We start from the raw sequence: 26990 nt of genomic DNA, 5'->3' as shown, positions 1-26990 counted from the left end.
GGTGATACATCGTCAAGATTTCTTTCCTGTGGAAAATTGTGCAACATGCGGAAAACATTTCATTGATGAAGTGGAATCGATGCCTGCATTCTCCAAATGGTATATTGTGTCTTTTTCCTGCTAAAAAAGCATTCTCCATCTCCAACATCGTACCTGATACTTTGATTAATTGCATTCTAATGATGTTTCCGAAAAACACAGGTGGTGTCAAAACTACTGCATTGGTATAGTCCCATGAGGATGGGATTCAAACCCATGCACGCAGAACACAATGGATTAGCAGTCCAGCACCTTAACCTCTCGGTCACCTCATCTCCTGCAGGACCTTTGTTGACATGGTCTTGTTGACTGAAAATGAGTCCCAACATCTGAATTAGTGTTTGGTAATGCAGAAACTGTGGTAGCCTAGTTAGAACCCAACCTTAAACTCCAGGTTATTTTGTTGAATGGCTAGTGGCGCAGTGGATGACGTGTTGTCTACGGGTTAGACAGCTGTAATCATATCGTGGTTCGTACTCATTGTTGTGTCCGCACCAACCCTGGGTCATGGCAGGTGTGTGTTGCTTTTGTTATTGTCTTGTCTAAAAAGTACTTTTCTCTCAACCCAATTGTAGTCTTGGCGAAACAGTGACAATCCAGAAGCTAACCTTAAATGACAGGTCCTTTTGTTGTACGAATAGTGGGGCAAAGGATAACTCATCTCAGAAGATTCAAGTTTCAACTCCTGGCTAGCTAGCAAATCTTTTCAATTAACCAGACTCTAAAATTCAATTTTTGCTCGCAGACGAATTAGAAGCAACTGGGAGCAGCAATCAGCACCTTCGAGTCAGAGTTTTTGGTTCTTTCCCGGAAAAGGATAACTCTGCTCATGAGGTGCTCGGGTGTGTTGTACAATCTGACAGTCCTTTGCTGCCAAATCATTCCAGTCGTGGATAATGGACCTGACCAGGAAAATGCCAGCTGTGGGATTTCAACCAGTGCCCGCTGAGCAAAAGGAGCCTTCATCTGGTGCTTTAGACCACTCATCCACACAACCTAAAACGGTGCCCTGATCAGGAAAAAACTGTGACCTTGTGAGGTTCGCTGACAATGGAGGACACTGAAAAGGAGCCGCACAAAGCAGGGTACCTGCACTGTTTACGTGTCCGTTGACCAGGTTGCAGATGGATTGTCTTTGTTCCTTTTGACAATCCACATTTTAACACCCCATTATTGAAAGACGTAACGACCATCAGGAGGAGTGAGGTTTATTGTGAGGACCTTTAGAACTCCAGTCCAACGCTCTCCCAAGTGGGCTATTTTAGCTGCGATGGGGGGGGGGTTCTGCTTTTTCAGTCGGGGCCTAAAGTGGGGGAAGAGTGAAGCTGTGTCTGTGCCATGTACTGCCGTCTTCGCCGACATGGCCTCGGTACTGTGGGCGATGAGTTCGCCTCCAGGTGGGAGGTTGACGATCTGGCGACTCTATCTCCAGTCAAAACCTAGCCAAATGTCAATTCCCTGACCGGGAATCGAAAAGCGGTGAAAGCGCTGAATCCTAGCCACTAGACCACCAGGGACTGCATTAGGCTTGCACTCAGAAAGGCAGAGTCTGTGTCGCTTTGACGTAGTCCAGCAAAGGAACCAAAATAGTTATAAGACTGGACCTTCTCTGCCAATGCTGCAACAGCAGGGGAATTAGCTCAAATGGTAGAGCGCTCGCTTCGCATGTGAGAGGGAGCGGGATCAATGCCCGCATTCTCCAAAATCTCTTTTGTTTTTTGTGATTAAATGTTCCCAAGTACCAAACACTAATCCGGGCCCCAATCCCGATATCTAGGCCAAATACAGCCATAGGTATCACCTTGTCTTGTCTTGCTGTGGGATCAATGCCCGCAGTCTTCTAGGAGTTCTTTGCCTTTTGTAAAAGCGATGTTACGATCGGAAATGAGTCCAGGATCGATCCACGTGGTAGACCCGCGTCCGATTCCCGGCCAATGCAACAGGGCTGTTTTCATACCTTTCATCGTGAAAAAAAGTGCCAAGACCATTTTCAGGACCAACTGATGACCTCTGAATTCGATCAGAAACGTCACACCTCTCGACCTGAGACTCTCCACGTGAGACTCTCCACCACAAGACTTGATTATCTAATCCAAATTCTGTCAATAGTGGCATTCTCAGCCACAACCTCAATGAGACGCCGTAGAACGCTCGGCCGTACTCACTAGCCTCAGAACCGCAAGACCTTCGATAGCTCAGTTGGAAGAGCGGCGTACTGAAGTGGTTCAAGCTGGCATCCTTATGTAGCTGGTTCAAGTCCGGCTCGAAGGACAATCCCTTTGCTCATGTTATGTCTGCCAGGAAAAAATGGCAATACCGTCTTGTCTGAAGGACCTCCGCTTCCCTGTCGATGGAGTTGGACTTGAGTCTTTGTCACGCAGTCTGAAATTGGCAAACTGAGAAATTCTGATAGAGTGATCAATGCAGTTTGTCTATTTGAATACATTTCATCTCAACTCCTGTTGGAAAAGGACAGCCATTTCCGTGAGAGCACAAGACCCCTGGATTGTACCCAAAAATACTTTGTGCTCATCAAAGAGGAAAGTTGGTGTCCTGGTTTGCAAAGCCTCCATTGTTACGCCAGAAGGTGCCAGTCACAGGCTTCCATGGTGCAATGGTTAGCACTCTGGACTCTGAATCCAGTGATCCAAGTTCAAGTCTTGGTGGAACCTCCTTGCCTTGCAGCAATCGAGTGTTTGGACTGTGTCCTCCTTTAACAGTAAGTGTATGATGACTTATTGACTTACTCTACAAATCAGTGGTAACCGTGGATCAGGATGAGGTCCCCAAACGACGCCAATGTCTGTGACAGCTGATGTCAAGGATCAGCTGATCAGAAGATACTTGGTTTGTGTGCGGGGCATCAAGTCTTTCCAGTTCCAGTTAAAAGCCAGGCTCCTCAAATAGTTTCCATAGAGTACCAAGGGATTGTCCTGTTGCCCTCGTATATTGAGGGCAAAAAGGAGGCGTTTGCAAGTGGACCTCAGACCTGGTCACCTGAACAGGGACTTGAATCCCGGACACTCAGATCAAAAGTTTCATGTTCGGGTGACCGGCTCAACCTTTGTCGTGTCTGGCCATGAACTCTTTTTGTCCAGAAGATATTTGGATTGTCCATGCGGGTAGTTTAAGACCTCAGTCCATCTTGGAGGTGGACATTTCGGGACCGGGGCCTCTTCATCTCTGCAAGGCCTTGGTGGAATGGTTGGGGTCACCTTGATGCGCTACTTGAGAACAATAAATCACGTACTGAGTTTCTTCACTATTCCATGATAAGAAACCAATCTAGAGAACGCGGCCAAGATTAGGTTTGGGGTATTTGTCTGACACTGAGGGATAGATCCTGGACTCATTTCCGATCCCACATCTCTTTTACAAAATACAAAGGAGTCCTTGGAGAATGCGGGTATCGACTCTGCTACTTCTCGCATGCTCAGCAAGCACTTTACCATTTGAGGTAATTCCCCTGGTTTGGGGTATTTGTCGGATGCTAAGGGGTAGATCCAATCCCAACATCTCTTCTACAGAGGGCAAAGAACTCCTTGGAGACTGTGGGCATTGATCCCACAACAAGATAAGACAAGGTGCTAGAGGGGAGAATGCAGTTAGGACTGGGTTTAGGGTGATACCTATGGCTGTGTTTGGCCTAGATATCGGGATTGGGGCCCGGATTAGTATTCGCTACTTGGGAACATTTCATCCAAAAAACAAAGGAGTTTATGGAGAATGCAGGCATTGATCCCGCTACCTCTCACATGCTAAGCGAGCGCTCTACCATTTGAGCTAATTCCCCTGCTGTTGCAGCGTTGGCAGAGAAGGTCCAGTCTCAGAACTATTTTGGTTCCTTTGCTGGAGTACGTCAAAGCGACAAAGTCTCTACCTTTCAGAGTGCAGCCATGATGCAGTCCCTGGTTGTCTAGTGGCTGGGACTTGGTGCTCTCACCACCGCGGCCGTTGTTCGATTCCCGGTCAGGGAACTGACATTTGGTTAGGTTTTGAGTGGAGATAGGATTTTTCTTGGTCCTCGGTCGAACGGTTCGGGTCATCTTTCAGCGCTATCTGTGAACTGCTGTCACTGCACATAAAAACAATTCCAAGTCTGCCAATCGAATCCCAGTCTACCTCCTGATGGTCTTTACGTCTTTCATAAATGGGGTGTTAAAATGTGGATTTTCAAAAGGAACAAAGGCAATCCATCTGCAACCTGGTCAACGGACACATAAACAGTGCAGGTACCCTCCTTTGTGTGGCTCCATTTCAGTGTCCTCCGTTGTCAGCGAACCTCACAAGGTCACAGTTTTTTCCTGATCAGGGCACCGTTTTGGGTTGTGTGGATGAGTGGTCTAGAGCACCAGATTAAGGCTCCTTTCGCTCAGGAGCCACTGGTTGAAATCCCACAGCTGTCATTTTCCTGGTCAGGTCCATTATCCACGACTGGAAAGTATTTGGTAGCAAAGGACTGTCAGATTGTACAACACAGCTGAGCACTTGTAGAAGAAGTTGAATAGAGGTCTTGTTCTCCCGGACTGGTTGTTGCAACCGCAACCCTGCTCAAGGTTCAACGTGACATACAAAATAGGAACTCCCCTTCTGGGAATCGAACCACGCACTCTTCCATGTGACAGGCGGAGATACTGGCCACTATACTAACAAGGAATGCAGCTGAGTCGATGTAGTGTTGATTGGCCAAAGCGGGATTCAGAACAGGCTTGTGGCCCATGACCGTTTTTATGGTAGCTGGAGACTTCAACCAGTGAAATCCTTCCCATTTTCTGTAGCTCTTATCCTCATCAACGGACTGTATTCCCCACTCGTTACCAGCATGGGGACATTCCAACTCAAGATGAGAACACACTGGACCAGGTACACAGCAACATACGTGGCACAGACACAGCTTCACCCTGCCCCCACATTTACCCACGACTGAAAAAGCAGAACACCACCTCAGAAGCTGAAATACTCACTTAGGAGAACGTTAGACTGAAGTTCTAAAGGTCCCTGGTTCAAGCCCGGTTTTCAGAACAATCCCTATTTATTTTGTGACTTGGCAAATAGTTTGAAAATGCTTATTGGCTGGCTGAAAGGACCTTAACTTCATTCTTCAAAAGGCCAGACATCCAGCCATCCAGACAAGGTTAGAGGAGGTTACAAGCCTATTTACAAACCATTGACTCCAAGGGCACAAGTTGAGATATCAAAGTGACCCCAAGGGTGGCTAAGGTGTTTCTTTCAAGCCGCGATTGTGATGTCTTGTTTTGTTGAAGAAAAGCCCATTATTTCTGGAACAATTTTCCTTACAAAGGAGACATCTTTGTCCATTTGGACAATTGTCAATCTGCCCCCACTTTGGACACATCGTCGTGTTTCATTGGTTGGCAACTGCTTTGTGACTTCACCAGTCCCCTTAAAAGCCCCTTCCTTCAGGTTTCCATAGTGTAATGGTTATCACATTTGCCTAACACGCAAATGGTCCCCAGTTCGAAACTGGGTGGAAAGATGGCCTTTCAAGTCCTTCTTTTACAAAAAAAGTCAAGGTGACAAATAGGAACAAGGACATGTGCTTGATCTCTGCAGGGACTTGAACTCTTGATACTCAGAGTCTGATGCCCTACGAAGTGAGCCCCCAGGCCTTTGGTCAGAAGATTTGTTTTTGTGTATTTGGAATGAAATGTTTTCAGCATGTTGAACAATTTTCAACAGGAAAGATATCTTTCAGATGTATCAATAAAACTGCTGAATCGCCCAATATGAGCTTAAGCGTCTCATGCTCTACCGACTGAGCTAGTCGGACCTTTTTCTGTTTTAATTGATGTGGCCATCCTGATGTTTGATTAATTCCACAGTTGACCTCGTTTCTAAGGGAACAGAAGGAGCGAGACCTGCACGGTCAGGATGGCCGAGCAGTCGAAGGCGCTGCATTCAGGTTGCAGTCTCTAATGAGGCGTGGGTTCGAAGGCCACAAGTCTTTCCAGTTCCACTTAAAAGCCAGGCTCCAAATGTAGTTTCCATAAAGTACCAAGGCCTTTTGTCCTTTTGCCCTTGTATTTTGAGGGCAAAAAGTTTGCGTTTGCAAGTGGACCTCAGACCTGGTCACCTGAACAGGGACTTGAATCGTGGACACTCAGATCAAAAGTTTCCATTTCGGGTGACCGGCTCAACCTTTGTCTTGTCTGACCATGAACTCTTTTTTTTCCGGAAGATATTTGGCTTGTCCATGTGGGTAGTTTAAGACCTCAGTCCATCTTGGAGGTGGACATTTCGGGACCGGGGCTTCTTCATCTCTGCAAGGAGAAGTACAGTAGGCCAGAAGATTTTGTTTTCATTTTGTCTTCATTGAGTTGTCCTCATCTATCAAGGAGGAAACCAACCTCTTTTATCCTCCTACTGTGGTCAAGTCCAGAATGCCAGAAGATTCCTCCTCTCTCATCCTCAACACAAAGAGAAGCGACACAGTCTCTGCCTTTCTGAGTGCAGACCTAAAGCAGTGCCTGGTGGTCTGGTGGTGTGGATTCGGTGCTCTCACCGCCGCGGCCTGGGTTCCATTCCCGGTCAGGACATTTGGATAGGTTTTGACTGGAGATAGGATTTGTCTTCGGCCTCGGTGGAATGGTTGAGGTCACCATGAAGAGATACTTGGGAACAATAAATCACAGACTGGTTTTCTTCACTACAGGACAAGAGACTGGTCTAGAGAACGCAACCAGGAAGAGGTTTGGGGTATTTGTCTGATGCCGAAGGGAAAGATCTTGGACTCATTTCCGATCCCACACCTCTTTTACAAATTACAAAGGACTCCTTGGAGAATGTGGGAATTGATCCTGCTACCTCTCACATGCTAAGCAAGCGCTCTACTATCTGAGGTAATTCCCCTGCTGCTGCAATGTTGGCAGAGAAGGTCCAGTCTCAGAACTATTTTGGTTCCTTTGCTGGAGTACGTCAAAGCGACACAGTCTCTGCCTTTCAGAGTGCAGCCATGATGCAGTCCCTGGTTGTCTAGTGGCTAAGACTTGGTGCTCTCACCGAATCGATACCCGCATTCTCCAAGGAATCCTTTGTATTTTGTAAAAGAGATGTGGTATCGGAAATGAGTCCAGGATCTATCCATCAGTGTCAGACAAATCCCCCAAACCTAATCCAGTCTCTTGTCATGTAATAGTGAAGAAACCCAGTTCGTGATTTATTGTTCCCAAGTAGCGCTTCAAGGTGACCCCAACCATTCCACCGAGGCCCAAGACAAATCCTATGTCCAGTAAAAACCTATCCAAATGTCAATTCCCTGACCGGGAATCGAAACCGGGCTGCGGCGGTGAGAGCACTGAATGCTTTTTTTTAATTATTGTTATTATTTTCATACATTCAACATACTTTACACATCAATTCTGAATTTCAGTCCCATTTCTTCATTTATATACACCATTGTATTCCCTTTCACAAAAGCATGATAGAATTCCCCCTCCTCCAAGTAATAATACAAAATAGAAATGTCTTTTTTCATTATACTTTTAAAAATTTGCCATACATCCACATTTCTCTTGTCATAGTGAATCATATTTCTTCGTACTTTAACAGCATATCTTGCATGGCTCAATGTATATTTTAACAGATTTGCATTCTCCCACCCTTTTATTTACACCAAATAACCACAGTTCTTTCCAGTCCATGTCCCTTACAAATCTACCCCCCCCCCCCCCCCCAACAACTCGTTATGAGCTTTCTCATTTTGTCAAAATATGTTATTAACCCTTCACATTCTATGAACTCATGCATAAATGTTTCTACCTTCTTTTCACATACTTCACATTCTTTGCTTACATTCTCATCAAATTTGCTTATAATTAGATTATTGAATATTCTATTGTGTCTTAGCATGAAGTCCATGTGCTCACATTCACTGGTGTTCCATTTCACTCTCATATTTGCCCATATTTTCTTTACATCCATTCCTTCTATTGCTTTTTCCCACACTCTTTCCGATGCCGGCCTTCTAACATTCTCTCCTTTAAAATATGCATACAATGTCTTAGTTTTTACATTCTCCAGTCTTTTCTTACTTTTCCCTTCTCCCACATAGAGTTCCAGCTCACAGTCATCCCCCACCTTATGCCCTCTTTCAATCATCATTCTCCACTCCCTCGGCATCCCATCTTTCATTTTATAATCACTTTTTCCACCTCTCCCACCCCAATGTCATCCCCCCTCAATTTCACTTCATCCACCATCACCTGTGCTGACATGAAACCAGGTACATATTCATACACTATATCTCTAACTTTCCTTATACCTGCCCTCCTGATCAGCATATTGTCCATCATTCTTCCGTCGCTTGTGATTTTTGGATTTAAGAAGAGAGGTTGTTCCCATATTTGTTTTAGATTTTGACATTCATAGCTTATGTTCTTTACAAACTCCCCCCATGCACTCAACACCTCTTTGTAAAACTCACTCACTCCATTCAACATTCCTTTTCTCATTTTCATGTATACACCACTCTCTCTGCACCCCCCACATTGACCATTGACTGATTGCTTCCTTCAGAAAAGCCTTCCACACGTGATCATTCTTAGCAGCTAAATAGTTCACCATTGTCTTCACCCTCATTGCCTTCTTCTTGCATTCTAGACTTACTAGTTTTAATCCACCATCCTTGTATTCGTTCTCTAAAACCTCCCGTGCTATTCTGGCCCCTTTCCCGTCCCACAAAAAGTCATTCACCAACCCCTCCACTTCTTTCACCACTCTGTCAGGCACATCCAACGCTCTCATTGCGTAGATCATTTTACTCATTAGCAGTGCATTCACCACCACCACTTTCCCTTTTAATTTTAGTCCTCTCTTTTTCCAAAATTTCAATGTATTCTTCATACTGTTTATTATTCCTTCCTACTTTCTATCCCTTCCTTCTACTCTCTCTATCCCCACATTTATCCCTAAGATCTTCATATATATAGTCCTTCTTCACCTTTAACCCCATCTCATTCTTCCCTGATTCACTTACTCCTATATACATCATCTCCGACTTCCCAATGTTGACCTTTGCCCCCGATGCCCTACCATAGGCTTTTATACTTTCCAGTACTTCTCCTACACTCTCCTCATCTTTTACTGTGATAGTTGTGTCATCTGCATATTGGTATACTAAGCTCCTCTGTCCTCCTGGTATATTTATCCCTCTAATATTATTGTTCCCTTGCAATAGCCATGCCAGCGGTTCGGCTGATAGAGAGTATAATAAGGCCGACATCGGGCAGCCCTGTCTGACAGACCTTTCTAATCTTATTAACCCTGTTAGAACGCTGTTAACTTTTAAAACGCTTACGACATTTTTATACATTCTTTTTATCCAGCCTACCAGCCTATCTCCAAACCCTATTCTTTTAAGTAATGTAAATAAATATTCGTGATTCACCCTGTCAAAAGCCTTATTTAAATCTATGCTCATGATAATCCCTCCACCACCTTTTTTCATATAATCAATTACATCCTTAATACTACATATTGTGTCTGTGATGTCCCTCCCAGGTATGCCGTAAGATTGTGTTTTTCCTATAATGTTCCCTATGAATCTCTTTAACCTGTTTGTGATTACTTTTGCCAGTATTTTATAATCATTATTCAATATACTAATTGGTCTATAGTTTTCTAATTTTTCCCTCCCACCCTTTTTATATACTAAACTTATAACCCCCATTCTTATACTATTTGGCATCTCCCCTGTCTCCTCCATCCACTTAAATAATCTATATAATACTGGAGTTAGTATGGTTTTAAACTCAATATAAAATTCTCCTATCAGTCCATCCGAACCTGGACTTTTATTCCTTTTTAATTCGCTAATTGCTCTATCTCTCTCTCTTCTATCTATTTCTTTTTCACTTATTAATTTATCTCCTTCGCTGACCTTGACCCTCACCTTTTCGAGAAGCTGTTCCATGACTCTTTTGTCGACCTTTTCCTCCTTAAATAGGTCCCTATAAAACTGCTCTACCCTCTCCACTATTCCAAATCCATCTGTGATGATCCCCCCGTCCCCATCCGCTATCTCCCCTATGAAGCTCTTTTTCTGGTTTGTTTTTTCCAAGCCCAGAAAATATCCACTACATTTTTCTCCCTCAATCACATATCTTGCTCTACTTCTCACCATCGCCCCTCTACACTTCCTCTCCTCTATATCCTCTAATTCATATTTTAGGGCTATGTATTTCGTTAGATCACTTCCCCCATTGTCTATTTTTTCATTCTCCTTGTCCAGCTCATCCCTCAGCCTCCTTTCTCTTTCTTTCTCTCTCCTGCTCTTATCTCTGCCATATTTTATGCTCAATATTTTAATTGCTCTTTTGACCCTTTCCCACCATTCCCCCACATTATCCTCATACATACTATCATTCATCCATATTGCAATGCATGTCTCCACTTGATTTTTATATTTAGTGTCGTGCAGTAGGCTTCCATTCAAACACCACACCCCGCCTCCCCTCCCCTCCCTCCCTTGTGATAAAGTCAAACACACAATTGCATGATCGCTGATTGCAGTCATCTTATATTTGATTGATCCTATCTTGTTTAAGATGTTTTCTTTCGCCCAAACCAAATCTATTCTGCTTTGTTTGAGCACCCCCCCCCCCTACCACTTGTTTCCTTGTGAACACCTTCCCTGCTGGGTTTCGTTCCCGCCATACATCCACCATTCCATTTGCTCTCATATTTTGCAGTAGAACCCCCCTTAAGCTGTCATCCCTGAACCTCATCCCTGTGCACACATCCAACCTCCCACACCACACATTGAAATCCCCGACCATCACACAGTTCTCTTCCATGAACTCCTTCAAACTCCCAAAAAACCTTCCTTTCCCTCTCATCGTTCGGTGCATAGATGTTCCATAGCTGATATGTTTTGCCGCCATAATGAAACTCAATCCCTAAAACCCTCCCCTTCCCATCCTTCCCACACTCCTTTACATCTTCCACCACTCCCTTCCTAACTAATATTGCCACACCCCTCGCATTCTTCTCTCCATTATTAACAAATATTTCCCCAATCCACTCTTTCTCAATATAATCTATAACCCCCCCCCATCCCAGTTAGTCTCTTGCAGACAAACGATGTCCTCTTTACATATTTGCATTGCATAAAGCAGTCTCTCTTTATTTCTTAGTCCGTTCCCATTGAATGAGGAAAGCGTCAGCATTGACTTCATGTGAGAAGGAGAAAAGTCTGACACCCCCCACTTTTAATTCTACATTAATCTGATCAGTTTCTTTGTCTCCTTCCGATCAGCTGTTCTCCCCTTGATCTCCTCTTGCACTGTCAAACCCTCCTGCCCCTTATCCGACTCCTCACTTGGGAATTATGTAATGTTCCCTTCGTCTCTTCCCCGTTACCCTTTTCTCCCTCACTCGATACATCTTTGAGACTCTCTCTAGTTTTACTCGTTGTTGCCCCACACACTTCCAGCTCCCTTTCCTCTCCCCAGATTCCCTCAATCACCTTGAACCCATCAATCACTCTCCTCCCTCTTTCCTCCCCATGATTATGCCTCTTGTCAGCAATGTCATTCTTACTTTCGTTGACCGTGTCCTCTCCTGTTGTCTCGTCTTCTCGTCCTGCTGTTAGCTCTTCCACACTCTCTTCATTCCCGTCGCTCCTTTTGCGCTTCAGCTCTGCTGTCTCATTTGCGCCGTCCTCACGAACCCTCACGGACTCTGTTCCTTGTCTTCCATCCTTGCTGCTGCAGTGATCTTGACGTTCTGAGGCCTTTGCCCCTCTTCCTCCTCCATGCTGACCGCCTCTGCTTGGATTCTGGCTTCCGGCATCTCCTCATCTCCCGCTGGGTCGCTTGATTGACGGCACTCCCTGGCGTAGTGGCCCTGTGCACCGCAGCTGAAGCACTTGAATTCCGAGCACTCTCTTAGGCTGTGACCAGGTTGAATACAAAGCCTGCACACCTTGACCTGCCTATCGTGCATCACCTTGAAATATTCTTCCCCTTCAAGTGTTGAGAATTCGGTTGCGAAGGGGAGTGAGCGGACCCTTTCATTGAATTTGATGCGGCAGAAGCATGTGCCATCCAAAATGTTTGTTCCTGGCCACTTTCTCCTCTTTATTGGTGACACAACTGTCACTCCCCAGTCCTCCAGTTTCTTAATTATTTCACTGTCTTCAGTATTGAAGGATTTCATGTGTGTTTGTCTCCTATTTTTTGTGTCTCATGTATGTTTGTCTCCTATTTCTTGTGTCTCACTCATATAACTATGCACTACATTTAATCAAGTACAACCAAGTAGCCTTGGGCAAATCACAAGACACATAACCGCTTTCAGGCACATACAGTTCCGGAGCTCTCCTACACATCCACAATTTTGACTAACAACAGATAACGGGGGAGCATGACGTCGGCAGCCACGGCCTGTCGATAACGGCTGGCTCCACCGCTCCACCCCGCCCACCCTGCTTGGAGGTGGACATTTCCCTTTGGTGAGAAGATGTCGGCCGAGGAGAGGAGGGGGCCACCTGTGATGCGCCAGAGATCTACCGACATTTCTTAGCATAAAAAAGCCGGGCAGGGACAGTTAGCTGTACTCATTTGTTCTGACCTGTAAGTAAAGCCTACGTCTCTGCAGGTGTTAGGGAAAGACTTGTGAGCCCGGAGTAAACCATATAACTGACAAGTTCGTTGTCATCTCTTGCCTCCAACACGACACCCACAGGAATCACTGACCTAATAACAGGTGGTCAAATTCCAACAGTATATACCGGGTGACTTAAAAAAGAAACAGTCAGTTCATCTCTGCATGGTTCAGAGGCAATTAACCTGCAATTCTGGATTCTTAGACCATCCAAGAGCTTCTTTTTACCCTCCATATCCTTCATTGTGACTTCGTATCTATTTATTCCTTTAAATCTGCATCCTGTCATGGTTCCACAGTTTAGAACAATTCCCTTGTCCAGTGGTGCAATGGCCCCCTCACCCACGACTTCCACTGCCACAGCTAATTGCCTAGGATAGGCAGCAGCCTTGTCTGATGGCTCCCTGGCTACCAGCTTGACTTGTGCTCCTTGTTTAAAACAAAAAGTGCCCCTCTCCCCACCAGCCACAAATTTGGGGGGTGGGGGAGGACAGGGAGGGGGGAGCGGGCCCACTCCCTGAACATTCACAAAAGAGAATTTTTAAGAAAAAAAAACACTTTCAATAAGAAAAGAAAAAACTGAATATATCTAAAAACATATCTCTCTGTGATCTACTCTGCAACTGCTTTCACCGGTTTTTTTCAGGGTAGTATGGCCGTAAGGTGCCAGGTCAACTGAAAAGATCCTATTTGAAGGTGATGCAGGCTGGACTCCAGAAAAAAAGTGTCAAACAGCGCCCTCTGCTGTCAGGCAAGAGCAGAAACCATAAAAAGCTTACAGCACCTGGTATTCCCAGGCGGTCTCCCATCCAAGTACTAACCAGGCCGGCCCCTGCTTAGCGTCTGAGATCGGACGTTTTTTTATTTTTTTATTATAGAACTTACAACAGTACATCACAGATCTGCGTTTTTTTTAATTATTATTTAAAATAAAATAATAATAAAAAAAACGCATATATATATATATATATATATATGATATATATGATTTTTTTTAAAATAATAATTAAAAAAAACGCAGATCTGTGATGTACTGTTGTAAGTTCTATAATAAAAAAATAAAAAAACTTTACATTAGCCTCAAAGTATGTCCATACGGGTATCTTCTTTTTTTCAAACTTTGTGAGGTTCCGTCTCAGCCATATGGCGTACCTCGCATGGCTCAGCATAAAGTTCCATAGGAATGGAATGGCCTTTATTGTCATTATACAAGATGTACAACGAAATTGGAGAGCTTCTCCTTCCAGTGAAGTAGTCAAGTTTAAAGAAACAAAAAAGTATGTAAAGTAGAGAAAAAAAGACTATTTAACAAGATATATACAAGATATCCAAAATATACACATAGTATTGCACAGGAGCATATGCAGGAGCAGATATATTAATTTTAGTGCAATGATCAATGGGTCATAGTGCAAATAATGTCTGGTGTATACAGATGAGTAAAGTCACATATGAGTGTATTGTAATGGTTGTTAAATAAATAAATATGATTGAGATAGTAACAGAGGCAGTGATGGAAAATATTGCACATTTGTACGTTGTATGTCTGAGTTCAGGGTGGTGATGGCTCTTGGGAAGAAGCTGTTTCTCAGTCTGCTTGTTTTTGCCTTGATGCACCTGTAGCATCTGCCGGAGGGCAGCAGGTCAAACAGCTGAGCACCGGGATGTAAATTGTCCTTGATGATGTTGCGAGCTCTGCTGAGGCACCGGGTGGAGTAGATGTCCATCAGGGAGGGGAGAGGGCAGCCGATGATGCGCTGCGCTGCCGCGACTGTCCTCTGAAGCCTCCCTCTGTCCGCCTCAGTCAGCTTCCGTACCAGGTGGAAACGCAGTAGGTCAGCAGGCTCTGGATGGACGAGTGGTAGAAGGCCAGTAGCAGCTCACTGTTCGGGTTGTTCCTCCTGAGGACTCTCAGGAAGTGTAGACACTGCTGGGCCTTCTTTATGACAGCTGTGATGTTGTCTGTCCAGGAGAGGTCGCCGGAGATCTGGACTCCCAGGAACCTGAATGTGTGGACCCTTTCCACACACTCGCCATTGATGTAGAGGGGGGGGGCGGGTCATTTCTGTTCCTTCTGAAGTCCACGATGATCTCCATTTGTTTTGTGCGTGTTCAGGGCTAGGTTGTTGTCGGAGCACCAGGTCGTCAGCCTCTGGACCTCCTCCCTGTAAGCTGCCTCGTCTCCCTGTGAGATCAGTCCGACCACTGTGGTGTCGTCAGCAAACTTGACGATGATGTTGCTCTCATGGGCCGGACTGCAGTCGTGTGTGTAGAGGCAGTACAGGAGGGGGTTCAGCACGCAGCCCTGTGGTGATCCGGTGCTCAGACTGCGGGTGGAGGAAATGTGGGGGCCGAGTCTCACAGTCTGGGGTCTGTTTGTTAGGAAGTCCTTGATCCATCTGCATGTGAGGGGAGGGAGGCCTAGGGTGTCCAGTTTTGTAGTTAGGATGTCCGGGATGATGGTGTTGAAGGCCGAGCTGTAATCCACAAAGAGCATCCTGGCATAGCTGTGCTGTTGTTCCAGGTGGTTCAGCACGGTGGTTCAGCGGACTGGTGTGCACATGCTCGGAGAACCTTTCCAGGTACGCTGTCAGGGCCCGGGGCCTTCCTGGGGTCCACTGCTTGGAGCACACGCCTCACGTCATGCTCTCTTACAGTTAATGGGGGGGGGGGGGGGGGGGTCGTCGTGGGGCCGGGAGGAGCTGGGGGCAGGGCTGGAGAAGATGAGTGTGGCTGTGGTGTTTCAATGCGGGCAAAGAAACTGTTGAGTTCCTCTGCCAGAGACACGCTCAGGTCTCCTGACATCACATCACGTCCTCTGAAGTTAGTGATGCTCTGCAGTCCCTGCCACACCTCTCGTGGTCTATTGCTGGAGAGGTGGGACTCTATCCTCCTGTTGTAGTCCGCTTTGGCTGTTTTTATTCCTCTTCTCAGGTCAGCTCGAGCCGTACTGTACAGAGCTCTGTCGCCTGACCTGAAGGCAGAGTCGCGGGCTTTGGGGAGGGAGCGGACCTGGCTGGTCATCCAGGGTTTCTGGTTTGGAAAAATCCGGATGACTTTGTCCACAGACACAGTTCCCATACAAAACTTGATATAGTCTAGTACTGTCACTGTGTGTGTTTCCAGGTCCTGATGTTGAAATAGGTCCCAGTCTGTGTGTTGGAGGCAGTCCTGAAGTTCACTGAGTGCATTTTCCGGCAATGTGGTGATGATCTTTTTGGTGGGTCTGGATCTGCGTGTGAGGGGGGTGTATGCAGGAGTGAGCAGCAGGGAGAGATGGTCTGACTGTCCGAGGTGGGGGAGTGGTGTTGCTCTGTAGCCGTGCTTTATGTTTGAGCAAACATGATCGCGTTGGACACTTGACATGCTGATGAAACTTCGGGAGTACAGTCTTTAAATTGGCCTTATTAAAGTCCCCGGTTATAATATGAACGCCATCAGGGTGGGCCCGCTGATTCATTGATGACGTTCAAAAGGAGAGAGAGTGCTGTGCTAGCGTCCGTTGGGATGTAAACAGCGGTGACGATCACAACAGTTAGCTCCCTCGGGAGAAAATACGGCCGGCATCTTAAGGACATGTACTCAATGCCAGGGGAGCAGTGAGTCTCTATGATCTTGCTGTTGTTGCACCAATCCTCATGCACGTAAATACAGACCCCCCCCCCCCCCACCTCTGCTCTTACCGGAGTCCTCTGTTCGATCCCAGCGGTGTAGAGAGCGGCCGGCTAGCTGCACGCTAGCATCGGGGATCGTCGGTTTGAGCCAGGTCTCCGTGATGATTAGAACACAACAGTCACGGATGTAGCGGTTTCCCTCAAGCTGTAACTCCAGGTCGTCCTTTTTGTGGGTAATGGATCTGGCGTTGGTGAGGTACAGGCTGGGCAGGGGTGGCTTATGTGGGTTGTTTCGTAGCCGTAGCAGTAGGCCAGACCTGCGACCTCGCTTCTGCTTGTGCTCCCGACGCCGCCTGCGCCTCTTTCCAGACCCGACAACAATCCACGGAGCGCCCGGTGGTCTCACTAGTTCGTCTGGGATGTTGTGTCGACGATGAAAGTCTCTGCAAACTGCCAGTTTGTGTCGGTAGCCGATGTCCACAAGGTCCTGTCGGGTGTAGTGGTGTAATGCCGATGTATACGTGGATAGAGTCCATAGACTAACACACATAAAATAAGCAAAAAAAGCACTGAAAGGGAGAGCCGTGAGCCGCTGCATCTGTGCGCGCCGCCATCTTTGATGTGGTGTCAATTGGCCAAAGGGGAATTCAAAACAGAGGCTCGTGGACCACGAACAATTTTATGGTAGCTGGAGACTTCAACCAATGAAATCCATCCATTTTCTGAACCACTTATTCTCATCAACGGACTGTATTCCCCACCTGTTACCAGCATGGGGACATTCCAACCCAAGATGACAACATACTGGACCAGGGACACAGCAACTTATGTGGCACAGACCCAGTGTCACACTGCCCTACTTTTAGCCCAGACTGAGAGCCACTTTAGCAGCTGAAATATCTCAGGTGGGAGGGTGTTATACTGAAGATCTAAAGGTCCCTGGTTCAAGCACGGTTTTCAGCATAATCCTGATTTGCATTGTGACTTGGCAAATAGTTTGGAAAAAGGACCTTAACTTCAAAATCCCGCCCATCCAGCCAACCTTGAGTTCACTGAGACATTAAGGTGAGCCTGAGGTTGGCTCAGGTGCTTTCTTCACAGCTGGCTTTTAAACCTTTCAAGCCTCATTTCCAATTGTGATTTCTTGTTTTGTTGAAAAAAAGCCCATTATTTCTGGAACATGTTATATGAACTACAATTTTCCCTACAAAGGAGAAGTCAATTTGGACAATTGTCATTCTGCCCCCACTTTGGACACATCGTCGTGATTCATTGTTTGGCAACTGCTTTGCGACCTCGCCAGTCCTCTTCACAGCCCATTCCCCATTGATCCCCATTCACATGTAAAAAGATCCCTGGTTCGAAACTGGGTGGAAACATAGCCGTTCAATTCCTACTTTTACAAAAACATGGGAACAAGGACATGTGCTTGATCTCTGAAGGTGTATACACAAGCATCTGTCCCCAGTTTGGACACACAATCCATATTTCCCAGATGACTGATTGGGTGCATCACTGGCCTGCATGGAGGGGCTGTGGTGTCATTGCGTGTGTGGCAAAGCGAGCGGGGTAGGTAGTTTTCTGACAACGCCACCTGGGGACTTTCACCCCAGGATGTAACAGGTTTGATCAATCACAAACTCTACATTAATCCCCAAAATCCCACAGAACAAGATCGTGATTTACAATGATAAAAGTAGTTATTTTATTAAACGATTATCTTAAAATGAGTGACAAACCATGAATAATACAAATAAAGTGGTGATGGGAGGAGTCAAAAAGAAAAGAGGCCTGGGCTGGGGCTTACCACGACAGCGGTAACATAATGGGAGGGATCCAAACCACACTGCATCCGTGACTCAGTAAACCAAAAGTGGGAAAAAAGGGGACCAACAGGGAAACTGCTGCCGCTCTGGGCCCTCAGCACCTGCCAACGAAAAAGAACATCCTTAAAAGCATAAAAGCAAGGCAACACTCACACACACTTCAGTAATTAAAAGTCAATTTCAAACCAGCTGATGCCGGGGCTTGCCCAAGGGTCATGGTTGGCGCTACCTCCCTGGGTCTGTCCTGGGTCGCGGGCACCAATGTGCCCTTGGGGGGGCGTTCACCGGCCTCCAGGCAGTGGGGTCCGCGCTGCTGGTGGCCTGAAGTCTACGGTGATGGCTTGGGGTTGCTGTGCTGTGGTGGCTGCTGCGGGGACCGGGCTGTGTGTTGGGAGGGGGCCTGATCATGCTCACGGGGACATGCTCCTTGGAGTGGGGCCTGCTGGGGGGACGGTGCTCTTCTGGGCGTTTGGGTGTCTGCTGCCACTGGTCCTATGCTCTGCTGCATCGCTGTCCCTGTCTTTGCCCATCCCCAGTCTTGCCTTAGGGCTCGTCAGGGATGGTTCTCCGGTACGTGGGTGGAGCGCTGCTTGTTCTGGGGGCGGGGGGGAGGTCGGCCCTCCCGTTGGATGGTGGGGTCCGTCGGTGGCCTTGCGCTGGTCTTAACTCCTCGGCTCTGGTGCTTGGCCTCCCCATGACTTGGAGCTATGGCTCTCCCTCACGGGGGTGAGCTGCCCGGCGGGTGTCGGCCGGCGCGGTGGAGCGCCTTACCACTTGCCTGCACGCCCCCTCCGCTTACTCATGTGCAGGCCTCCTCCCCTTGCCCGCTCTTTTGTCTACCACACTGCCGTAGCCCCGATGCCGTGGTCGAGGGGAGTCTGGGGGTGCTATCCCTTGGCGGCCCGTACCTCCCTGGACTTGGGGCCTGGTTGTGGGTCTGGGACCCCTGGGTCCCCCGCCCTGTGATGCCCCGGACGCCCAACCCGGGGACGTCCACAGTGTGTGCTTGCGTGTGTCTGAGATTATTTTATGTATTTATTGTTTTAAATACTTAGATAAATAATGATTAGTTTTATTATAATTATATATATATGTGTGGGTGTGCGTGTGTGTATATGGCTATATAGATATACGGGGGGGCTCTGGCGCAGGGCGTTCCATCTCTACCGCCCGGTCCTTCATGGAGCAGTGTGCCCGGGCCTCTTCTGTCCTGGCTGGGGCCGGTATCTCTTGGTGTAATTCTACCTTACAGATGGATGCCTTCTTCCGGCCGATACTCAGGGCTGACCTCTGGTGGTGGTGCGGTGGCACACGGTGCAAACATCTCCTTTTTGCCCTCGAAATACAAGCGCAACAGGACAATCCCTTGGTTCCACCAAGACTTGAACTTAGACCACTGGATTTAAAGTCCGGGGTGCTAACCATTACACCACGGAACCTGCAAGGGTACAGACAGAGCCGGGCCCTGAAGTACATCCTGTCAGATTACATTAGCGTTGACATAACTTCACTGATGGTGGTGTTCTGGGAATTGTGTAGAAAAGTAGTTCAGTGGCAGGGAGGGCTTGTCCGAGAATTGAACTCGGGACCTCTTGCACCCTAAGCAAGAATCATACCACTAGACCAACAAGCCCCTGCTTGGGCAAATTGGCGGCCATGATGCGGGTGTTTTCGCAGTTGACTGGGTTGTGCGCTGTTGGTTATGGGGACCGGGGGGTTTATGAGGGGCGGGTGTTGTGGACGAGGGCTTTTTTGTTCCTTCACGGTCCGCATTCTCTGCACTCGTGATGTAAAATTTTGGGTAGAGGATAATAGGGTCCACTGCCACCTTTGATCTGCTCCTTGCAGTCTTGGTGACCAAGAGGTTTGTTGCCGCTCTGCTTTGACGTGCTGTTTTCTTTACCTTTCCCCGGTCTTTCGGCAGTCTTGTCGAGGGTGTTTCACAGGTGGGTGGGGTGATGTTGGTTATGGAGTGGGTTGTCGCTGTGGGCTTTTGTTGTTCCTGGAGCACATAAAGATGGATGGTCAGTATGGGGGTTGAACCCGTGACCTTGGCGTTATTAGCACCACGCTCTGACCAACTGAGCTAACCAACCACAGGACACCTTTGCATCAAATGTTTCCAGCTCAAATCAACTAACTCATCCTTAACAGACCGCATTCTCTGTGCTCGTGGTCGAAATTTTGCTTCTCGGACAATGGGGTCATCTGCCCCCATTGATCATGCAGTCACGGTGGGCGAGAGGTTTGCCGCTGCTCTGCTTTGCCATGCTGTTTTCTTTACCTTTCCCCGGTCGGTTGGCAGCCTTGATGGGGGTGTTTCGCAGTTGACTGGGTTGTGCGCTGTTGGTTGGAGCCTGGGGGGTTTTGGGCTTTTGTCGCCGCCATGCTGTTTTCCTTGTGGTGGTGTACTGTTAGTTGATGTCAACGGGGGCTTTTGTTGTTTCTTCACGGTCCGCATTCGCTGCACTCCACTGCCCCCATTGATCTGCTCCTTGAGTCTTGGTGACCAAGAGGTTTTTTGCCACTCTGCTTTGACATGCTGTTTTCTTTACCTTTCCCCGGCCTTGTCGAGGGTGGGTGGTGTGATGTCGGTTATGGGGGCCGGTAAGTTGCCGCCCTGGGCTTTTGTTGTTCCTGGAGCACATAAAGAAGAGTGGCTAGTACGGGGGTTGAACCCGTGACCTTGGCGTTATTAGCACCACGCTCTGACCAACTGAGCTAACCGGCCACTGGACACCATTGCAATATTTTATGTTTTTTTTTATTTTATGTACCCCGAAGCAGACTCAACCGGTACGCTGGGGTCTGAGGGCGATAAGTGGGTACCTGGTGGACACCTTGTTTGTGCTCTTGACAGGTATTTCGGGACAGTTTAACAATTGGCTTTTGATGGTGGAACTAGCTAAAACAAGGAAAACAAATTGTTCAGCGTGCCTGGGAGTGGGCCCCTTATTGCAAATAGTTCCCGCTGTGATTTCCGCCGAGTGTCCCTGATGAATACATCCACTGCTCCAGAAGCAGCCTCGGCTAATTGTCGGCCATTCGCCATAGCGCACCCCGAGGTTACAGAGGTCAAAGGTAAGCCCATATTCAGCAGCACAGTGGCGAAAGGTAAATTTATGTGCATTACCGTTTCCACAGGTTCCCCATTGGTACAACCCGGCATTAATATCTCTTGGTGTAATTCTACCTTCGAGATGGATGCCTTCTTCCGGCCGATACTCAGGGCTGACCTCTGGTGGTGGTGCGGTGGACCCGGCGTGAGAGATAGGTTACCGACCGAGAACATGACTGGTGTTTGTGCCCCGATTTCTTTCCTTCTTCCAATGACAGTATTGTCAGTAGATGTGGAGCGCCTAGTGCATAGTGCTACTTCCGTAGGGTCTCACCTCGTGCCACCGGCCACCCTGAGGACCAGGCGAGGTGTGTCAACCTCACCCTGGTTAGACACCCCCAACCCGACGTACATTGACGCCATAGGTATCCCTCGTGGCGTCCCAGAGGAGTATAAAATTATAGATCAGGTTATATCCAGTTTTGCTTCTATCATCCCTTTGATTTCCATTAACCATAATACCGAAGTGATTCATTATCTGCATTATAACGTTCAGCGTCTCTCTAATCAAACTGAAGAAGCGTTCAGAGCAGTTAGTGTAGCAGTTAGCTACTTCTCTGATGGCCTTCCAGACTTGCATGGCAGTTGACATGCTATAAGCAGAAAAGGGTGGTGTGAGTGTAAGGTACATAAAAGATAAGGTAACATGGTTTAAAAAAACAACAACAAAAAAACAGTTTAAAATGTATAAATATGGTTAGAGCATTTAAGAGTAGTAATAGTTCATGTCATCCATATAAAATTCAGTTGTAAAAGAAAAAAAGACACCCTCCTATTTTTTATATGTTTGTGTCTAAAATAACCAAATCTCCATTGTTGGCGTTTGAGTGTAATACCGCAAGGTCCACTAGGGGGTGCTAGCAGCGATGGTGGTATAGAGTAGGTGACAAAACGACAGAGGAAGAATAAATCCTGAGGGTGAATATACGTCAAGTCATCGTGGATTGTCTTCTTTATTCTGTACCACATGTTAGTATAAAGTAGAAATAATGTATGCAAACGACTGTAAAGAGTGTAGAAGTTGCTAAAGTAAACAGCTGACTGCAAAGTGGTTTGTTATAAATGTTTTGTAGAGCACTTGAGCACATGTGAAATGGCTAACGGCTAATGCTAGCAATCCTTAATGTATGGTGAATAGCATTAAGCAGGTTAACTGCAATATGTGAAATGTGTTACTGATAGTATTGTACTAAAGATATGTGAAAAGTATACATTGGCTGTGGAAATTGTCACTAGATTGACATGTAAAGCCATTGTCTTAACATCACAAATGTTTAGCTGTTCAAATGTTTGTTTAACCAATAATGCTGGAAACAAACGGCCAACTGTTGGTGTAGTCATCTTATGAGATCTGAAGTGCTGTTATTGTTCTGAGAGAAAGAATAAATCCTGAGGGTGAATATACGTCAAGTCATCGTGGATTGTTGTCCTTATTCTGTACCACAGGATTTTCAAGGCATACATGTTAGAATAAAAAGTAAATTCAATTATTATAGTGTTAAGTTATCACCCTTATATCCGTTTTCTTAGACAATAGACAATAGTCTTGAGTGTTTTGAAGCAGCATTCCAAGACGCTGACCAGCAACTCCCAGCACCACTAATCTTGCAGGTGCCTGGGAATGCCAGCAGCAACCTTGAAGAAGTTTCATCATGCAAAATGGGCCAAGATAAGAACACATGCACAAAAAGTAATTATTCTCACATACACACACACACATAGACAACAAGTACAGCTTGTGCAACTGCTTGCTTCCCCCTCCCCTTAGAGTTGCACGACCATGTATTAGGGACCTCCTAAAGAAAATAAAAAGAGAGGAGCATGAATGGCATACTTAGAGTGGAGCGGCATGTCACTGGGTTTGTTTTTTCACTCTCCTCGCTGCGAGAAACTTTGAATATTGTTGTCTGTCTCTTTTGTATTTAAGTGTTTTTACAAGAGTCACAGGAGTTTGAACCTGACCTTTACTTGGTCCTTCGAGCCGGATCCCAAGACACCTGAGGAGTCCAGTTGTGGAGCGGACGAGACAGAAAGACCGTGGCCATGGCAGACAAAACCCTTTGATGGGCTGTCTTCTCAGTTCAACAACTGGAAGCTGAAGGTTGACGGGATACCGACGGAAGAGAAGACAACAAGCAGTAAGACAATTTTGATCAGAGTGTGAGTGAAAGGGCGTCGTCCCTTTGTGTTAAAGCAGGGGTGGGCAAACTGAGACCTGGGGGCCGCATGCAGCCCATTAATCCAATCCACTTTATTGATATAGCACATTTTATAAACAGAGTTTCTAAAGTGCTGGACAGGCTAGTAAAATAAAAGGTAAAAATAAAATACAATAAATGAAGGTACAAATTGAATTTAATCCAAAACTAAAAGGTCGAATAGGAAACAACAAAATCTCAGATTGAATCCTAAAGCGAACAGGCAACCAATGCAGTGAGGCCAGAAGGGTTCTTGACCCCTAGAACTGAGTGCGTCCCTCGGGTCAATAAGGTTTGCCCCCCGTGCTAAAGCCTTGTGTATACTATTCGCTGGCAAGCAAAGAGACGAACTTGGCAGTCTTCTGTAGAAAGACAGAGCTGGCGGTCTTCTGTGACAAGGCGGACTTGGCAGTCTTGTGCAAGAGGAAGGAGCCCTTTTGACGGGCTTTCCTTTGTAAAAGACGGAGTTGGCGGTCCTTTGTAATGAGGCGGAGTTGGCGGTCTCTCGCAGTAAGACCGAGTTAGCACGGCCCTCCCGGTGGATGGTGGGGTCCGTCGGTGGCCTTGCGCTGGTCTTAACTCCTCGGCTCTGGTGCTTGGCCTCCCCATGACTTGGAGCTATGGCTCTCCCTCACGGGGGTGAGCTGCCCGGCGGGTGTCGGCCGGCGCGATGGAGCACCTCACCACTCGCCTGCTCGCCCCCTCGCTTGCTCATGTGCGGGTCTCCTCCCCTCACCCGCTCCTTTGTCTGCCACACTGCCGTAGCCCCGATGCCATGGTCGGGGGTAGTCTGGGGGTGCTATGCCTTGGCGGTCCGTACCTCCCTGGGCTCGGGGCCCGGTTGTGGGTCTGGGACCCCTGGGTCCCCCGCCCTGTGATGCCCCGGACACCCCACCCGGGGACGTCCACAGTGTGTGCTTGCGTGTGTGCGTATTGAGTGGATGGGGTGTGCGCGTGTGTCTGAGATTATTTTATGTATTTATTGTTTTAAATACTTAGATAAATAATGATTAGTTTTATTATAATTATATATATATATATATATGTGGGTGTGGGTATATGGCCATATAGATATATGGGGGGGGGGGGGCTCTGCAGGGGTCTGGCGCAGGGTGTTAAATCTCTACCGCCCGGTCCTCCATGGGGCAGTGTGCCTGGGCCTCTTCTGTCCTGGCCGGGGCGGTCCTATGTCGGTGGTCAGGCCTGGGGTTACCTGGGGCGGGCCAGGTTCTGCTTCCTGGGGGTGTGTGGGGGGCGGGGGGCGGCGCCTCCGGCCGTGGATGGGCTCCCTCCCGGTTGGCGGGGGCGCTTCTGTGCCCACAGGTGTGTTGCCTTCGATGCCCTTCTGCCCTAGTGTGGTATGGTCTCCCGCTGGTCTCGGGGGTGCGGCTCTCCTCCGGCCTGCTGGCGCCCTGTTGCCGGTTGGGATTGCTCCTCCATGGCCTCTTGCTGGTCTCTTCGGGGAGTTGCTTGGGGAGTCGGCCCTGGCTTTGCCCACACCCACAGGGCCGGAGGATCTCTGGCGGTGGGGGCTTGACCTGGCTGCGCGGGGCGGGGTTTGCTGGGTGGTAGAAGGCAGTCTCTCTCCTTTTGTCATTCTCAGTGACAATTACACATTCACACACTCGCATTCACATACACAAGCACGCTTACGCACACATATATGAATATATACACAGAAGTACACACCTCCATATGGACACTCACAGCACATGGGTGCTTCTCTACACAATCTACCATCTTATCCCTGATGTCTATATGCTATTGGTATGCTATTATTACAGTAAAAATGATGTCAAGCAGTGAGATTTTAATTACTTTAACTGTATGGCTGTAATTGTGTTCACTATCATGGGTCATGTCTTCATTGTTACTATTGCTACTGGTAAGTTGGACTGTTTCACTTCACTGATATCATCTCTATTGTGACCCTTAGCCATCATTGACATTTAACTGTTCTGTTTGTCACTGTTGTTGTTATGGGAATTCTTGTTGCTGCTGTTTTTGTCTCTCTCTCTACTGCCCCCCCCCCCCCCACCTTTCTCTTCTTCTTTTCTGTTCTTCTTCTTGCTCCGGTCCGGTCGCTCCAAATGGCAAAACAAAAACATCAAGTAACGGCAAATAAAATTTCATGGTACAGGGAAGTTGTAGCCAACACCTTTCCTGACACAGAGCAAATCTGTTTAGCATGTAAGGGCATTTAGATCAACAATACTATCTGCCCCAATGGCTGGACGGGACAAAAAAAAAAAAAGACAGAGTTAGCAGTTCTTTGTGCAAAGACGGAGTTGACGGTCATGCTAGGCTAGGAAAGGAGAGCCTCCGCGGTTAAAGGCCTTTTCGGGGTTTGAATGTGAAAACGTTTTCAAAGTACAAATGAGTGTGTGAATGGGAGATTTCGTCACTAAACAGGTCTTCATATTAAAGGGTGAGAAAAAGTCTTTGAGGAAGCAGAGGCAAGAATTCTCCACCCTCACCGGGGTAGAAGCTTGAGAATTACCTCAAAGAAAAGTTCATTACTCTCTCACTGACAAACAACCCTGTTGTTAGTTTTCCCTAGGAAGCTCATCACAACAGGGACTAAATTATTCCCAAGATGGGAAATAAAAGTGGAAAACCACAAGTCAAAAAGGAACCGAAAGCTATATTCAGCATGACTAGGCTTGTCTTAACAAATACAACCAGAACCAAATGATGAACCAGTAGTAAAATTACAAGTACACCTAATGAAACTAAATGCATATGAAGGAATAAAACCAGCAATAGAAGATTTGTTAAAAGCTAAAGTCTTAGTAGAATGTGATAACCCACCATGTAACATCCCTATTTTCCCAGTGAGAAAAAGTGCCACTCTCTGTGGGATGGAGAATGATACAGGACAAGTTGTAAATCAAACTGTGGTGGCAAGAGCACCTTGTGTGCCTGACCCACACACATTGTTAAATTCTTTACCAACAGATGTCACATGGTTCACCATAGTAGACATCAGTAATGCATTCTTCTCCATTCAAATAGAGAAAGAAAGTTCAGGTTCGCATTTACGTTTGCAAAAAAAAATAAAAAAATAAAAAAATAAATATATATATATATATATATATATATATATATATATATATATATATATATATATATATACATACATATATATATATGTGTGTATATATATATATATATATATATATATATATATATATATATATATATATATATATATATTTTTTTTAATATATATATGTATTTTATATATATATACACATAAAACAAGCAATCTCAAATGCAGCTAAACTACAAACGAAAAAAACAAATGATCTAAAAAGGATTTTAGGACTCACTAATTATTATTTATGTTGGATTCCAAACTATGCACAAATAGTGTCACCATTAACAAACATAACATATGAAACAGACTTAAAAATGACAGCACTAGCACTACCTGATTACAGCAAAACATTTATACAAACAGTAGATTGTAAAGGTCTTTACATAACATTGTGTGCAGGCTGTAATAGCAGCATCTATAGCCGTGGAAACAAGTGCAACCATTGTATTATTCCATCTACTCGTACTGAAA

General features: G+C 46.5%; 5 non-coding genes across 5 annotated transcripts; 2 read left to right on the top strand and 3 right to left on the bottom strand.

The window, feature by feature from the left end:
* The first annotated feature begins 2638 nt into the window (after positions 1-2638).
* Positions 2639-2711, top strand: trnaq-cug (transfer RNA glutamine (anticodon CUG)). The gene has a single exon. It is a non-coding gene; the product is annotated as a tRNA-Gln (tRNA).
* A 2752-nt stretch (positions 2712-5463) lies between these two features.
* trnav-aac (transfer RNA valine (anticodon AAC)) lies at positions 5464-5536 on the top strand. The gene has a single exon. It is a non-coding gene; the product is annotated as a tRNA-Val (tRNA).
* Positions 5537-19664: 14128 nt separating this feature from the next.
* On the bottom strand, positions 19665-19736 carry trnap-agg (transfer RNA proline (anticodon AGG)). Its single transcript has one exon. It is a non-coding gene; the product is annotated as a tRNA-Pro (tRNA).
* Positions 19737-20125: 389 nt separating this feature from the next.
* Positions 20126-20199, bottom strand: trnai-aau (transfer RNA isoleucine (anticodon AAU)). The gene has a single exon. It is a non-coding gene; the product is annotated as a tRNA-Ile (tRNA).
* Positions 20200-20760: 561 nt separating this feature from the next.
* trnai-aau (transfer RNA isoleucine (anticodon AAU)) lies at positions 20761-20834 on the bottom strand. Its single transcript has one exon. It is a non-coding gene; the product is annotated as a tRNA-Ile (tRNA).
* Positions 20835-26990: the final 6156 nt, after the last annotated feature.

Source organism: Doryrhamphus excisus, unplaced genomic scaffold, assembly GCF_030265055.1.
Source record: "Doryrhamphus excisus isolate RoL2022-K1 unplaced genomic scaffold, RoL_Dexc_1.0 HiC_scaffold_24, whole genome shotgun sequence".
NCBI classification, from domain to species: Eukaryota; Metazoa; Chordata; class Actinopteri; order Syngnathiformes; family Syngnathidae; genus Doryrhamphus; species Doryrhamphus excisus.
The sequence above is the reverse complement of the archived record's forward strand: the minus strand, read 5'-3'. Positions and strand labels throughout refer to the sequence as shown.